The following is a 14,559-nucleotide window of genomic DNA, read 5'->3' on the forward strand; positions in this document are numbered from 1 at the left end:
GGGAATACATTTGTCTGACAATTTGAGGAATATAATTGATATTTTGGAAAAACTAGAAGTGAATATAAACACTAAAGCAGTTTTGATATTTGTGGACGGGGAGAAAGCTTTTGACAACATTTCTTGGAGTTTTATGAAAAAGAATCTACAGGGGATGGGGGTAGGACAAGGTTTTGAAAATGGTATAGGTGCAATATATTCTGAACAGAAAGCAAAATTAATTGTAAATAATGTGGTTACGGAAGAATTTAAGATAGAAAAAGGGACACGACAGGGGTGCCCAATTTCCCCATTGCTTTTTATATCGGTTCTGGAGGTCCTGCTGAATATGATTAGAAGAGACCAGTTGGTTAAAGGTATACAGGTCGGAGCTAAACAGTACAAACTGAGAGCTTTTGCAGATGACTTAGTTTTGACGTTACAGGAGCCAGAATCTAGTACTAAAAGGGTTTTAGACTTAATTCAAGAATTTGGTCAAGTGGCAGGATTTAAATTGAACAAGTTAAAAACCAAGGTTTTAGAGAAAAATTTAACACCAATTGAAAAAGAAAGGTTTCAGAATGAGACAGGTTTGACTCTGGTTAAGAAAGTGAAATATTTGGGGATTAATATGACAGCAAAAAATGTGAATTTATTTAAAGATAATTATGAAAAAGGCTGGACGGAAGTGAAAAAAGATCTAGAAATTTGGTCAAACTTGAAGCTTTCCTTGTTGGGTCGAATTGCAGTTATAAAAATGAATGTATTGCCTAGAATGTTGTTTTTGTTTCAAACATTGCAAATTGTGGACAAGGTGGACTGTTTCAAGAAGTGGCAGAAAGACATTTCTAGATTTGTCTGGCAGGGCAAGAAGCCCAGAATAAAATTTAAGATATTAACTGATGCAAAGGAAAGGGGTGGATTTGCCCTGCCAGACCTTAAACTCTATTATGAATCAGCAGCATTCTGCTGGCTGAAAGAATGGCTGCTTCTTGAGAACACAGACATTTTGGACTTAGAAGGATTTAATAATGCTTTTGGGTGGCATGCATATTTGTGGTACGACAAGGTTAAAGTACACAAAGCATTTAAAAACCATATTGTCAGGAAAGCGTTGTTTAATGTTTGGATAAGATACAAAGACTTATTGGAAAATAAAACCCCAAGGTGGTTGTCACCAATGGAAGCGAAAGCCTTTAAAAGACTCAATATGGAGTCCAAATGGCCAAAATATTGGGAAATTCTGGAGCAAGAGGGAGACAAATTGAAATTGCAGAGTTTTGAGAAACTAAAAAACAAAGTGCGAGACTGGCTTCATTATTATCAGATAATGGAGGCTTACAAATTGGACAAGAAAATTGGATTCCAGGTGGAAAAATCGAAATTAGAAACAGAACTGTTAGAACCCAAAACTAAGATTTTGTCAAAGATGTATAACTTGCTGCTGAAATGGAACACCGAGGATGAAACGGTGAAGTCTGTTATGATTAAATGGGCACAGGATGTTGGACATAATATTATGTTTGCTGACTGGGAACAGTTATGGACCACCGGCATGAAATTTACGGCATGTAATGCCTTAAGAGAGAATATTATGAAAATGATTTACAGGTGGTACATGACCCCAGTCAAGCTTGCAAAAATCTATCATTTGCCCGATAATAAATGTTGGAAATGTAAAGAAACTGAAGGTACATTCTTTCACCTTTGGTGGACGTGCCCAAGGATTAAGGCTTTCTGGGAGATGATTTATAATGAAATGAAAAGGGTATTTAAATATACCTTCTTGAAGAAACCAGAGGCCTTTCTCCTAGGCATGGTTGGCCAATTGGTGCCAAAGAAGGATAGAACTTTTTTTATGTATGCGACAACAGCAGCAAGAATACTTATCGCAAAATATTGGAAGACACAAGATCTACCCACTCTGGAAGAATGGCAGATGAAGATGATCGACTATATGGGACTGGCAGAAATGACCGGCAGAATCCGAGACCAGGGAAAAGAGTCGGCGGAAGAAGATTGGAAGAAGTTTAAAGACTATTTGCAGAAATATTGTAAAATTTATGAATGTTAGAATGATGTTGGATAGAAATTAAGTGGTTTCCAGCTGTAATGCTAAGAGATATTGAAAATAAGGTTTTGAATTAAGTAAAAACTAATGGTGAGGATTTGCTGAATTAATAATTTGAATTGGAATATAAGAAAGGGAGGTATGAGGAGGTCCGGAAAATAAGTTAAAAGAAAACAAGTAAAGGGAAATTCTATGTGTTTTTAGTTGTTTTTATTTTTCTGTTTTTGTATTTCTATATTTTTGTTGTTTCTTTTCTTTTTGTTTTACAATGTATTATTCTGGAAAATTCCAATAAATATCTTATAAAAAAATATATATAATACTATATTTTCCTGAGCCTTTTTTATTTGAAGAACAGTATTACCCTTCTGTACAGAGTGTTGCACATTCTTTCCCCATCCTTAAGAGCTCTAATTTCAGGCATCTTCAGGCCATTCTCTGAATCACTTTATACAATGTGAGAAAACAGTTTCCCAGACAGATGCACCCTTGACCATGTCCTAAGTAGCCACAGGGTTTCATCCTTATGACCCAAGCTTGGTTTTAGTAATGTGTTTCTGATTTATGCTCCAACATCTAAAGCAACATTACACTCTGGGATGCAATGAGAACATAAGATGGATCCTCTTGATCAAGCCAAAGCTCTTTGTATTCTATCATCCTGTTTCTCACAGTGTCCATCCAAATTAGCAGCCATCACCACATCACCACATCCTTTGCTGACAAATTCCATGGTTTGTGTCCAGAGTTTATGCTTCAGGGTTACCTAGTGATTTACCATGCTGAAGAAAATTGCACCCTCAAAGTCTCACTACACAATGATATACTCATTAAATTCGCTGTGTACCCACCACATGGTAAAAACCAGAAGTGGTAACTATTGTTCCAGGGCCTCAAGTCTGAAATTCTGATGCTCAGTTCTATGAAAGTATAGTAGCTGAATTATTGGTATGAAAGAAACATTTACTCACCATGCCATATCTTTCCAAATATATCTAAAACTTGAGTCGTAACTTGCTTTGGCTTTTTCCAACATTTGGTATCAAAATCAGTTTCTTGCTGGTTATTCCTCTTCTTGTAGACATAGAGCAAAAATGAGATTGCACAGACAAACAAATACGTCATTATAACGATTGAACAAGGCAAAATCAGAAGCATACGCAACCACCAAGAGTGAGCCACTGAGCTCAGGTATTCTTCCAAGGAAGGAAAACTAATCCAGTTTCCCAGCATTTGAGTAAAGCAGCTCATGGTTTCCTGATATGAAGCCCCACGTGTATGCCGAGGAAGGAAACAAATCCAGTTAAACCTTCTTTGGTTTTGATGGTATTTTCCCCCACTGTTTACCTGGAAAACAGAAAATGCAGTATATCAGTTTGAAGTGCCATTCCAGAAGCGTTCATGATTACATGAAATCTCCTGCCATTTAATATTTTGCTAGTTTTCCCCACTGTAACTTGCCAAGTAGATACAAGTAGATACAAAATGACAAGTGTATGACTCCATTTATTTCTTGTAAAGCAAGCTGGTTTCAGTCCACTGCTGAAGTATTAAGGAAAGTGAGAAAGGGTCACTTCTCTTTGAGTCAGCAGAAATGGTTCCCCGCCTCCTAAAAGTGCAGCTGCATGCATCTTGTGACTGTCTTCTTTGTGTTGCTGGGCAAACTAACACATATCCCAGGATAGATAAAGAACTCAAGTTTCAGCATTCACTGTTGTGGGGCATTGGAGACATGGATACTGTTGGAATGATCTGGGGAAAATGTGTTGGATATGTGAAGAGCTTATCTGAAGGAAGTTAGACACATTGCAAGACGTCTACACAGAGGGAACTCTGGCAGTTGCAGGACTTTTTTGAGCAAGTGGACTTTGCACTTTCTGTGTGTACTTTTCCTCAGCAAAAATTTTATACGTCGAAACGCTCTCTGGGCTCAGAGAGTGAAGACTTCTTGTAGCAGAGACAGTGTGTGTCTTTGTGCCCCCAAAGTAAAAGTGATCTCTGCTACACAGTTGTTTCTTGTACTGAGGCTATCCACTTGACTCGAATTATATGGAGTGAACACAACACCGAACAAGAGGGAGGGTGGGGGAAATAGTGAGCTGATGGGTGGCAGCATTTTGGAATTCACTGCAAAGTGCCTCTTTCTGGGGATGTGAAGTGGAATAGCAGCATTGCTGCCAGAGAAGAACAGATGCCGATGGCCAAACTCTGTTTTCACTGTCTCTAGAACTTCTTTCCGGTTGGGTTATTGGGGACCATGCCACAATACACAACCATTGCATTTTTGTTTACAAATTACTAAGTCATCTGAAAACAGACCCTTACATAGTTGAATTGCATATTTTTTATTTTACTCTCTCTTCACTACATCTTTCAACAGAAAAGTATGGGAAAAGAGACAAAATTGATAAGGGTATGCGGGCTTTAAACCACAACTGTTTTGATTCCAATAATAGCTGTGTTACAGGAAGGAATTAAATTTCTGCTTCTCAGTGTTATAGTATCTGAAAAATTTCATCTCCACAAGTAGCGAACATCCTAGTTGTGTTTTAAGTTGACAATGTGGAAACAGGCTAAGATTTTCATACAACTGGTTTTTACACACGCACGTAGACAAGACAGCATTTCTCTCTCTCTCTGCTGATCCCTGAACAGGAACTGACGGATAACACAACTACTAGCACATTTGCAAAACTAAGCAAGAATCATTTGTTGAGATTGCAGGGGGTTGACTAGACCACCCGTTGGGCCCCTTCCAACACTACACTATATGTTCTATGAACAAAAACTTTTACCAAGTGAGGATTAACAATTAAGATCCACCCTCTATTGTGTGGGCAGGTAATCCCTCCCCTTACCTGGCCTGGTTTCCCTGGCAACACTTCCCCCAGGTGGGATTGGACAACTCGCTGGGGTAGGCGGGGACCTCCAGGTATCCCACCTGAGGGAAGGCAAAGCCTATGCTGATGGGGCCACTCCAGATCCAGGGCTGCACGCAAAAGGCGCCCCCCGTTTTAAGTGGGGAGCGGTCATTACTTACATTCCTGGTAAGCCTAAATTGCCTTCACTTTGGTCACCTCTCTCTGAGAGCAGCAAAAGTCTTGTCTGGTGCTCTACTTTTTCGTAGGCTAATTTACTCTCTCTTCACTACATCTTTCAACAGAAAAGTATGGGAAAAGAGACAAAATTGATAAGGGTATGCTGGCTTTATACCACAGCTGTTTTGATTCCAATAATAGCTGTGTTATAGGGAGGAATTTAATTTCTGCTTCTCAGTGTTATAATATCTGAAAAGCTGTAAGTGCTTAATTTCATCTCCACAAGTAGCGAACATCCTAGTTGTGTTTTACGTTGACAATGTGGAAACAGGCTACGATTTTCATACAACTGGTTTTTACACATGCACATAGACAAGACAGCATTTTTCTCTCTCTCTGCTGATCCCTGCACAGGAACTGACAAATAACACAACTACTAGCACATTTGCAAAACTAAGCAAGTATCATTTGTTGAGATTGCAGGGGGTTGACTAGACAACCCGTTGGGCCCCTTTCAACTCTATACTTTATGTTTCTATGAACAAAATCTTTTACTTACATTCCTGGTAAGCCTAAATTGCCTTCACGTTGGTCACCTCTCTCTGAGAGCAGCAAAAGTCTTGTCTGGTGCTCTACTTTTTCGTAGGCTAATTTCCACCACTATGTAGACACGTCCCTTTATGTGGAGGTTTAAAGAGACTGATGTGGGTGTGCCATCTGTATGAACAAACCAAGCATTGTGAAAAAGAGAAAAGGCTTGGGGAGGCTGCTTCTTGGAAGTCGTGGCCATTTGTAATCATGCATAAGTATGGAGTCACACCTACAAGAACATTTATAATGTACAATAACATATTGGGTCACAGAAAACCAGTTCTTGACTAAGGAATAAAGGTAGAAATTGTACTCGCAACACTCTGTCTGCGATTCAGTCATAGACTCATTAAGAACAAATATCCATGGCTTGTAAAAGCCAAACAGAACCAGAAAACATGACAGCACAAGTATCTTATCTTCACAAGTCACTTCATGAATCACTTGAAGAAGAGTTAAAGCTGATTAAAACTCATTAAAACCACTTTGTTGTTTAGTCGTGTCTGACTCTTTGTGACCCCATGGACCACAGGAAGCCAGGCACTCCTGTCTTCTAAAAGGCAGATAAAAACCACAGGCTTTCCAGAGTGAGATGTTGCCTTGCAAGCTGTTGAGTCCCTTCCAGGCACTGTTCTACTTCATCACCTGACACTCCTGAGAATATGAGGGAGCCCTGTTTGCTTTAGTGTTGAGGAAGGCAGTTGAGAGTGTTGAGGATGACACTTGAGAGCCAACCTGTCAAGCGCCTACCTTAATTCCCAATTCTATAGCAAGACTTTGACAGAAGTGGTGAGCATGCCAACTTGAAAATTCCTGAGTATTCAGGAATCCACCAGATACCATAAGTCTCTGGGAACAGACCACCTTAATGGATCCCCTAGCCTTATAGAAGGGCACTGCATCATCACTTCGAATTTCACCATCGAATTATCCTTCTCAGACAATGGGCTCAGCACAAACTTCCCTTACCTCTCTCGCCCTGACCTAGCCACTCTGATCCACGCAATGGTCACCTCCAGACTGGATTATTGTAACTCGCTCTATGTGGGGCTGCCCTTGAGACTGACCCAGAAACTCCAGCGAGTGCAGAATGCTGCAGCGAGACTCCTTACGGGGTCTTCGCTGCGAGATCACATTCACCCAGTGCTATACCAGCTGCACTGGCTCCCGGTGGAGTACAGGATCAGGTTTAAGGTGCTGGTTTTAACCTTTAAAGCCCTATACGGCCTAGGACCCTCATACCTACGGGACTGCCTCTCCTGGTATGTCCCACAGAGAAACTTACGGACTTCAAATAAAAACATCTTGAAGGTCCCAGGCCACAGAGAAGTTAGGCTGGCCTCAACTAGAGCCAGGGCTTTTTCGGCTGTGGCTCCGACCTGGTGGAACACTCTGTCACAAGAGACTAGGGCCCTGCGGGACTTGACATCTTTCTGCAGGGCCTGCAAGACAGAGCTGTTCCGCCAGGCCTTTGGCCAGGGCACAGCCTGACTCCCTGCCTTGGCAATCTTCGCGGAGCTCTGGCCCAATGGTGGCCAGTGGCTTGAATTTAATTAATTTTATAATGAATGATTTTAGAGTGTTGTTTGTGCTGTACTTTTGTACTGTTTTATGGTTGTTAGCCGCCCTGAGCCCAGCTTCGGCTGGGGAGGGCGGGATATAAATAAATTTTATTATTATTATTATTATTATTATTATTATTATTATTATTATTATTACAAATGGATTTCTGCCTTCCCATTCCCTTGGAGAGACCTGAACTAGGGTATGTTCTGTCTTATGTGTTGGGCCTTTAATTTACTGAGATGGTCTCATGGTTGCCATGGAGACCAGGACCTAGAGGTTTTATGGTCAAGAGCCATGTGTTGTAGCATTTCTGGTCAGTGAACAGATAATGTAGGAGGATAGAGACTGCTCTATAAAAAGAGGCGATAAAGAAGAAAATACAGTTATAAAAGGGGAAATCAGTGAAATTTATAAAATATAAGTAGAAAAGGGGGCTCAAGAATGCAAGGCTTGGGTCTCCCTCCCCCGCCCCATGAGATGACTCCAGCCGTTAATTATTTAAGATTTACTGGTTCAACAAAAGCCCCGGTTGGAGCTCCACTAATTTCAGTCTACGTTGAAAAGGCTGTCCATAAGAATAAAATAAAATTATTATAAATTTTTTAGAGATGGTATTTAACACCAGTCCGATTAAATCAAATAAACGAGGAATATTCGGTGTTATGTTGGAGGGGATGCCAGGAAATGGAATTATGTTCAAATGGGGCAGTGGTGTAAATATATGCATTTTTGGGGGGCAATGTATGTTTAAAGAGATCACAGAAATCACTGGGTTAAAGCTGATCAAAAGTTCAGAGGTAGCATTATTATCAATTTACAATGGGGTGGAAGGGTCCTGGAGGTTTTTATTTGAGAAATGTGAGAAATGTTGGAATCAAGTGAAAAAAGATTTAGAAATTTGGTCAAACTTGAAGCTTTCTTTGTCTGGTCGAATAGCAGCAATTAAGATGAATGTATTGCCTAGAATGTTATTTTTGTTTCAAACATTGCAAATTGTTGATAAGATGGAGTGTTTTAAGGGATGGCAGCGAGACATTTCTAAATTTGTCTGGCAGGGCAAAAAACCCAGAATAAAATTTAAGATTTTAACTGATGCAAAGGAAAGGGGGGGATTTGCCCTGCCAGACTTGAAACTCTACTATGAATCAGCAGCTTTCTGCTGGTTGAAGGATTGCCTGCTCCTCAAAAACACAGACATTTTAGATTTGGAAGGTTTTAATAACTTCTTTGGGTGGCATGCATATTTGTGGTATGACAAAGTTAAGGTTCATAAAGGCTTTAAAAATCATATTGTCAGGAAAGCATTGTACAATGTTTGGATCAGATATAAAGACCTACTGGAGAACAAAACTCCAAGGTGGCTTTCACCAATGGAGGCAAAAGCTGTGAAAAAACTTAATATGGAGTGTATATGGTCGAAATATTGGGAAATCTTAGAACAGGAGGGTAGTAACTTCAAACTGCAGAGTTTTGAGAAATTAAAGGATAAAGTTAGAGATTGGCTTCACTATTATCAAATAATGGAGGTTTACAAGTTGGATAAGAAAACTGGCTTCCAGGTGGAGAAATCTAAATTGGAAACAGAACTGTTAGAATCCAATACTAAGAACTTATCAAAAATGTATAACTTGCTGTTGAAATGGAATACGCAGGATGAAACAGTTAAATCAGTTATGATTAAGTGGGCGCAAGATATTGGTCACAATATTATGTTCGCTGACTGGGAAAGGTTGTGGACCACCGGTATGAAATTCACGGCGTATAACGCCTTGAGAGAAAATATTATGAAAATGATCTATAGGTGGTACATGACCCCAGTCAAGCTTGCAAAAATTTACCACTTGCCAGATAACAAATGTTGGAAGTGCAAAGAAAATGAAGGCGCATTCTTTCACCTCTGGTGGACATGCCCAAGGATTAAGGCTTTCTGGGAAATGATATATAATGAAATGAAAAAGATGTTTAAGTACACTTTCCTGAAGAAACCAGAGGCCTTTCTCCTGGGTATGGTCAGCCATGTGGTGTTAAAGAAGGACAGAACTTTATTTTTGTATGCCACAACAGCAGCAAGGATTCTCATCGCAAAGTATTGGAAGACATCAGACTTACCCACTCTGGAAGAATGGCAGATGAAGATGACAGACTACATGGGACTTGCAGAGATGACGGGCAGAATCCGAGACCAGGAGAAAGAGACAGTGGAAGAAGATTGGAAGAAATTTAAGGACTATCTCAACAAATATTATAAGATTAAAGAATGTTAGATTGACATGGATCTAAAAATATGGTGGTTTTCAGAGACATTAGAGTAAGAAAAGGAATGGAATTCGTTAAAAAATTTTGGGAAATAAGGGAATGGAGTTGCTGATGGAATAATGAAATTAGAATACAAAACGGTGAGGTATGAGGAAGTCGGGGAAATTAGGTTGAGAAAATAAGTTTTGGAATTATACTTGTTGTTTTGTGTTTGTGTTTGTTTTTATTGTAGTTGTTTTGTATTTGTATGTTTCTATTGGAAAGTTTAATAAATATTATTTTTTTTTAAAAAGGAAGGGGTATGTCATTTATTCTTCTCTTAGTCCCTCCAGATTTTATGCCATGACGGGGGGGGGGGGGGGCTACTCTTTACCTCCCTGGTGTGGATCCTCTATATATATATATATATATATGCTTTCGTAGATTTTCACGGGTACAGGAATGCAGGTTTTGGTGTCCTCGGGTGTCTTCCCGTGTAAAAGTTGGGGTGTCTAGGCGACGTTTCGACGAGGTCTCACTCGTCATCTTCAGGCTGGTGCTTTCGGCTTCTTGTTACTGGAACAGAGCAGGATCTCAGTGTTTGAGTTCCTATAAATACTGTAGAGGGGGTGTGGTGTATAGCCTCCAATGTTCTGGGCAGAGAGGAAGTTCCCAGGCTAGTGTGCCTTTTCTTCTTTTGTTCCTTAATTACTTGAGAGATATCTTGAGTGATTTCTTGAGTGTATATATATATATGTGTGTATATATATATCCAGTGTATATATATATCCAGTGTATATATATATATATATATATATATATATATATATATATAGATCGCCCAGTAGCTGCCTCCCGCTCCTACTGAATGCCCTGCATGCATTGGAAACTCTCCAACATGGTCACCATGCACAGAGATTCTTCTGTTTTTTAAGATATATCCGAGTTCAGACTTGAGAAGCAGTATATATATTTATATATATATATATATAAATATATATATATATATTTGCCCAAATTGGTCTGATTTCTTTTTACTTTATAGAGAAGTTGCTGCTTTAATGGTGGCACTTGAGGCGTTTTGCTGAGAGGTCTTGATTGCACAGTGTCTCTGCGTTCAATATTGGAGCTTCCGTGGCTCCCTTCGGAGCTTTGGAGACTCCTAGGGAGCGTTCTCCGACACCACTGGACCCTTCGGAACCAGAATTTTCCTTATGGGCTTTTTTAGAGAAGGTGCTTTGCCCAAGCTCCCTTCCTGCCTATTTGCAGCAATCGGGTCACTCAGGGCGACCAATCCCCATCATCCACCATAGCCTGCAGCAGTCCACAACAATACATTGCATTTTTTAATATAATAATTTTTAATAATTTTTCATTAATAACAATCCAATATAGACCACATTAATACAATACCAAATCATAATTCAATTTAAAAAGCCAATTGTCAGATTTCAAATTAAACATTTTGGTTGAGTTCCCATGTTCTGATTTTAGGAGATTTTTTAGGAGATGTAGATTCCTTTTTGCTGCTTCAATCCAATTTAACCCAAATAATACAGTTCCTATGTTGATCCTTTATTTTATCAGCTACTGATGTGTTGACTTTCATTCGTATTTAACTGTTCCATATCCTTTAATTTGCAAGAGGATTTTATATCTGGTAACTTTCTGTGTGGAATGTTTTTGTTTTTGTTTTTTAAAAAAAGTTCAACCTTCCTTTCTTGTTGCAATCAATCATTTCCAGCATTTCCCCCTTGCCCCAAGGACTCAATTTTACTGCGTAGTGACCTTTCACCACCTTGCTTTTCTCCAAACCGAAAGTGGTCTGGCATCTGGCCATTAATCTGGGCAGACTTCCAGCATTTTCTTTCAATACTTTCCCATCTGATAACAAGCTGATATCTCATCAACACCATAATAAATCAAAGTTAGAATCCTCCATGGGAGGGTTTTGCCACAGAACATCCCAATATGTTCCACACAGTTCCATTCTTTGAATTAATCCATAAGCATTATAAAGTTCTGATTGATTCCCTCTTGCAATCCATTAATAATTGCAATCCATTAGTAACTAATTTTTTGCTTTGGTGAAGAGATGCCATATTATTAAAAAAGCATGGTGAATATATAAAGAGAAAACAAAGGCTTCTCTCTACCACATACCAATCCAATTATGATTAAAATCTTCCCCAGATTGAGACCTTGGCACTCAGTGGCTGATTCATTCAACAGCAGGTTAACTTGTCTCCTTCTTCCAGAACATGCCTGCTTCTCAAGTCTGAACTCGGATATATCTTAAAAAACAGAAGAATCTCTGTGCATGGTGACCATGTTGGAGAGTTTCCAATGCATGCAGGGCATTCAGTAGGAGCGGGAGGCAGCTACTGGGCGATCTGCGAGTGAGAGCGCTCTCCCCGACCTGGGGGGGGGGTTGCAATGATAATTATTCTCAAATTATCCTTAATCGGCTGCATGCCCTTGGTCTGCTATGGTGAGAACCATTGTTCACCATGGCGTCAAAAAACGGAAGTCCGCAATCTATTCATAACGATTACGATTATGATTACGATATCTTTATTGTCATTGTCCCATGCAGAACAATGAAATTTGAAAAACTACGTAAACACTACATGAAACTACCACAAAACTACATAAAACTACATAAAAACTACATAAAACTACATAAAAACTACATAAAACATTCAAAAACCCCTAAAAACTCTAAAACCCCATTTTAAAATAGGCTATACTATAGACACCCCTTATGCTGCACTTAGAACCAGAACTGCATTTGCATAGAAACTGCAGGCGGCTAGTCCTGGCCTTTATAACCCTATACCTTCTTCCAGAAGGCAGAAGCTGAAAGAGATCATTTCCGGGGTGCGTACTATCCTGTGCTATACATTTCAAACAAAATCAAGTTACACTACACCTTTATCCGCTGCCGTAATACCACAGAACAATCCCTCCAATTCTCAATCTCCTATCAATGCCAAGAAATCTCTCCCTCTCTGCTCACTTTCACAAAAAGTTTGAGAATTCACTATCCCAAGGGAGGGAAGTAACTCATGGCTCTTGATCATAAACCCTATAGGTCCTGGGGCAGCTCAGGAATCATGGCTTTTGTGGCAACCATGAGACTGTCTCAGTAAATTAGAGGCCCATTAGGCAGGGTATGGATGCGGGTGGCGCTGTGGGTTAAACCACAGAGCCTAGGACTTGCCGATCAGAAGGTCGGTGGTTCGAATCCCCGCGACGGGGTGAGCTCCTGTTGCCCGGTCCCAGCTCCTGCCAACATAGCAGTTCGAAAGCACTTCAAAGTGCAAGTAGATAAATAGGTACCGCTCAGGTGGGAAGGTAAACATCGTTTCCGTGCACTGCTCTGGTTCACCAGAAGCGGCTTAGTCATGCTGGCCACCCGGCTCCCTCAGCCAATAAAGCGAGATGAACGCCGTAACTCCAGAGTCAGCCACAACTGGATCTAATGGTCAGGGGTCCCTTTACCTTTACCTAGGTAGGGCATACCCTGGTTCAGGTTTCTGCAAGGGAGTGGGAAGGCAGAACAGAAATGCATCGGTAGCGGGGTTTGTGCTGAGCCCATTGTCAGATAGATCATTTCCCTTTATAAATCCTAATAAAACCTGAGAAGTTGATCTGAAGAATCTTTATTTGCATCAGCCACTAGCCATAGGAATACAATAAAAGAAAATGTACCGGAGATAGAGGTAAAAACTTAACTATACAAAATACATTTTGGAGGTTTAGATCAATAATCAAATAATCAAATAATAGATCTTATTCTAATTGCCCCCACTAAAAACATTGCAGATTTTGCTGCCACCTGGTCATCTTGATCCGCTGGATGAAAGAACACAGTAGCAATGGTTGAGCAACCCAGCATGGACAATAGAAGAGGGGTTAATACCCTCACTCCTCAAATCTTTATAAAGAGTGCAACCAGAAGCTCATGAGCCACTGACTCAATAGTGCCATCTCCACATGGACATCATTGTTTTTCCAGTGGAATTTTCTGAAATTGACCCTCAAGTACAGCTGAAGGCAGTTTATTCAAGCTTGCGAAAGTGAAAGCACGTCTGTATTTTGGAATTGTTAAATTTTGCAAATAGGGTGCCCAAGTGTCAAAATGACTAGGTAGAAAATAATCATACCATGGACAAAATTGCCTTATTGTGGCCAAATTATTCTGTCGCTCAATTAGGTGCTGTCTAATTTAATTATTTACTTTACTTAAAGCCCAGTGTTAATAACTGTTGTAATGATAAACCAGAAAAGTAAAACTTTTGGTTGACAATTTTAGTCCAAGCACTCTGATGACCATCTTGCAATACTAAGGGTAGTAGACCAGTGGGGTTTAAATTCAGGCAAAGCCTATATTTAAATGTCCTACACCAAACCTGTACAGTGGTGCCCCGCAAGATGAATGCCTCGCAAGATGGAAAACTTGCTAGACGAAAGAGTTTTCCATTTTGGAGGTGCTTCGCAAAACGAATTTCCTATGGGCTTGCTTCGCAAGACGAAAATGTCTTGCGAGTTCCTGCGGGGTTTTTCCCCTCCCCCCTTTTTTCTAAGCCGCTAAGCCGCTTATCCGCTTATCCCCTTATCCGCTAAGCCGCTAAAAGCCACTAAAAGCCACTAAACCGCTAATAGCGCTAATCCGCTAAGCCGTCAATGGGCTTGCTTCGCAAGACGAAAAGACCGCTAGACGAAGAGACTCGTGGAACGGATTCTTTTCGTCTTGTGAGGCACCACTGTAATTCAACTGAGGGGAGACTAGCCTCTAAGCGCAATGAAGCATTTGGAACACAGGATGGAACAGAAAAAAATTGCCTTAGGAACTTAGGTTGAACAGCTTCTGTAGATCCAAGGTGAGGCCCTGTCCAAATCTGAGCCCATATAATAACTGTGCCAGGGGTTTAGCTTTAAACAGGTCTGATGGTATACGATTGCCACCTTTTGTATGTAAAAAGCCTGTCAGAATTTTGGTGCTTTGAGATGCTTTTTCCTTTGCATATTTCTGATGTGCTCTTCACTACCCTGCTGACTGAAAAATAGGGCAAA

General features: G+C 40.1%; 1 protein-coding gene across 1 annotated transcript in view; it reads right to left on the reverse strand.

Annotated features, from left to right (window-relative positions):
* LOC309348968 (DGAT1/2-independent enzyme synthesizing storage lipids-like) overlaps positions 1 to 14,559 on the reverse strand; it is a 152,267-nt gene that overhangs the window by 88,018 nt on the left and 49,690 nt on the right. The gene's annotated exons all lie outside the window — the stretch shown is intronic.

This window comes from Podarcis erhardii (genome assembly GCF_964252035.2).
Source record: "Podarcis erhardii genome assembly, chromosome: 8".
Classification (NCBI taxonomy): Eukaryota; Metazoa; Chordata; class Lepidosauria; order Squamata; family Lacertidae; genus Podarcis; species Podarcis erhardii.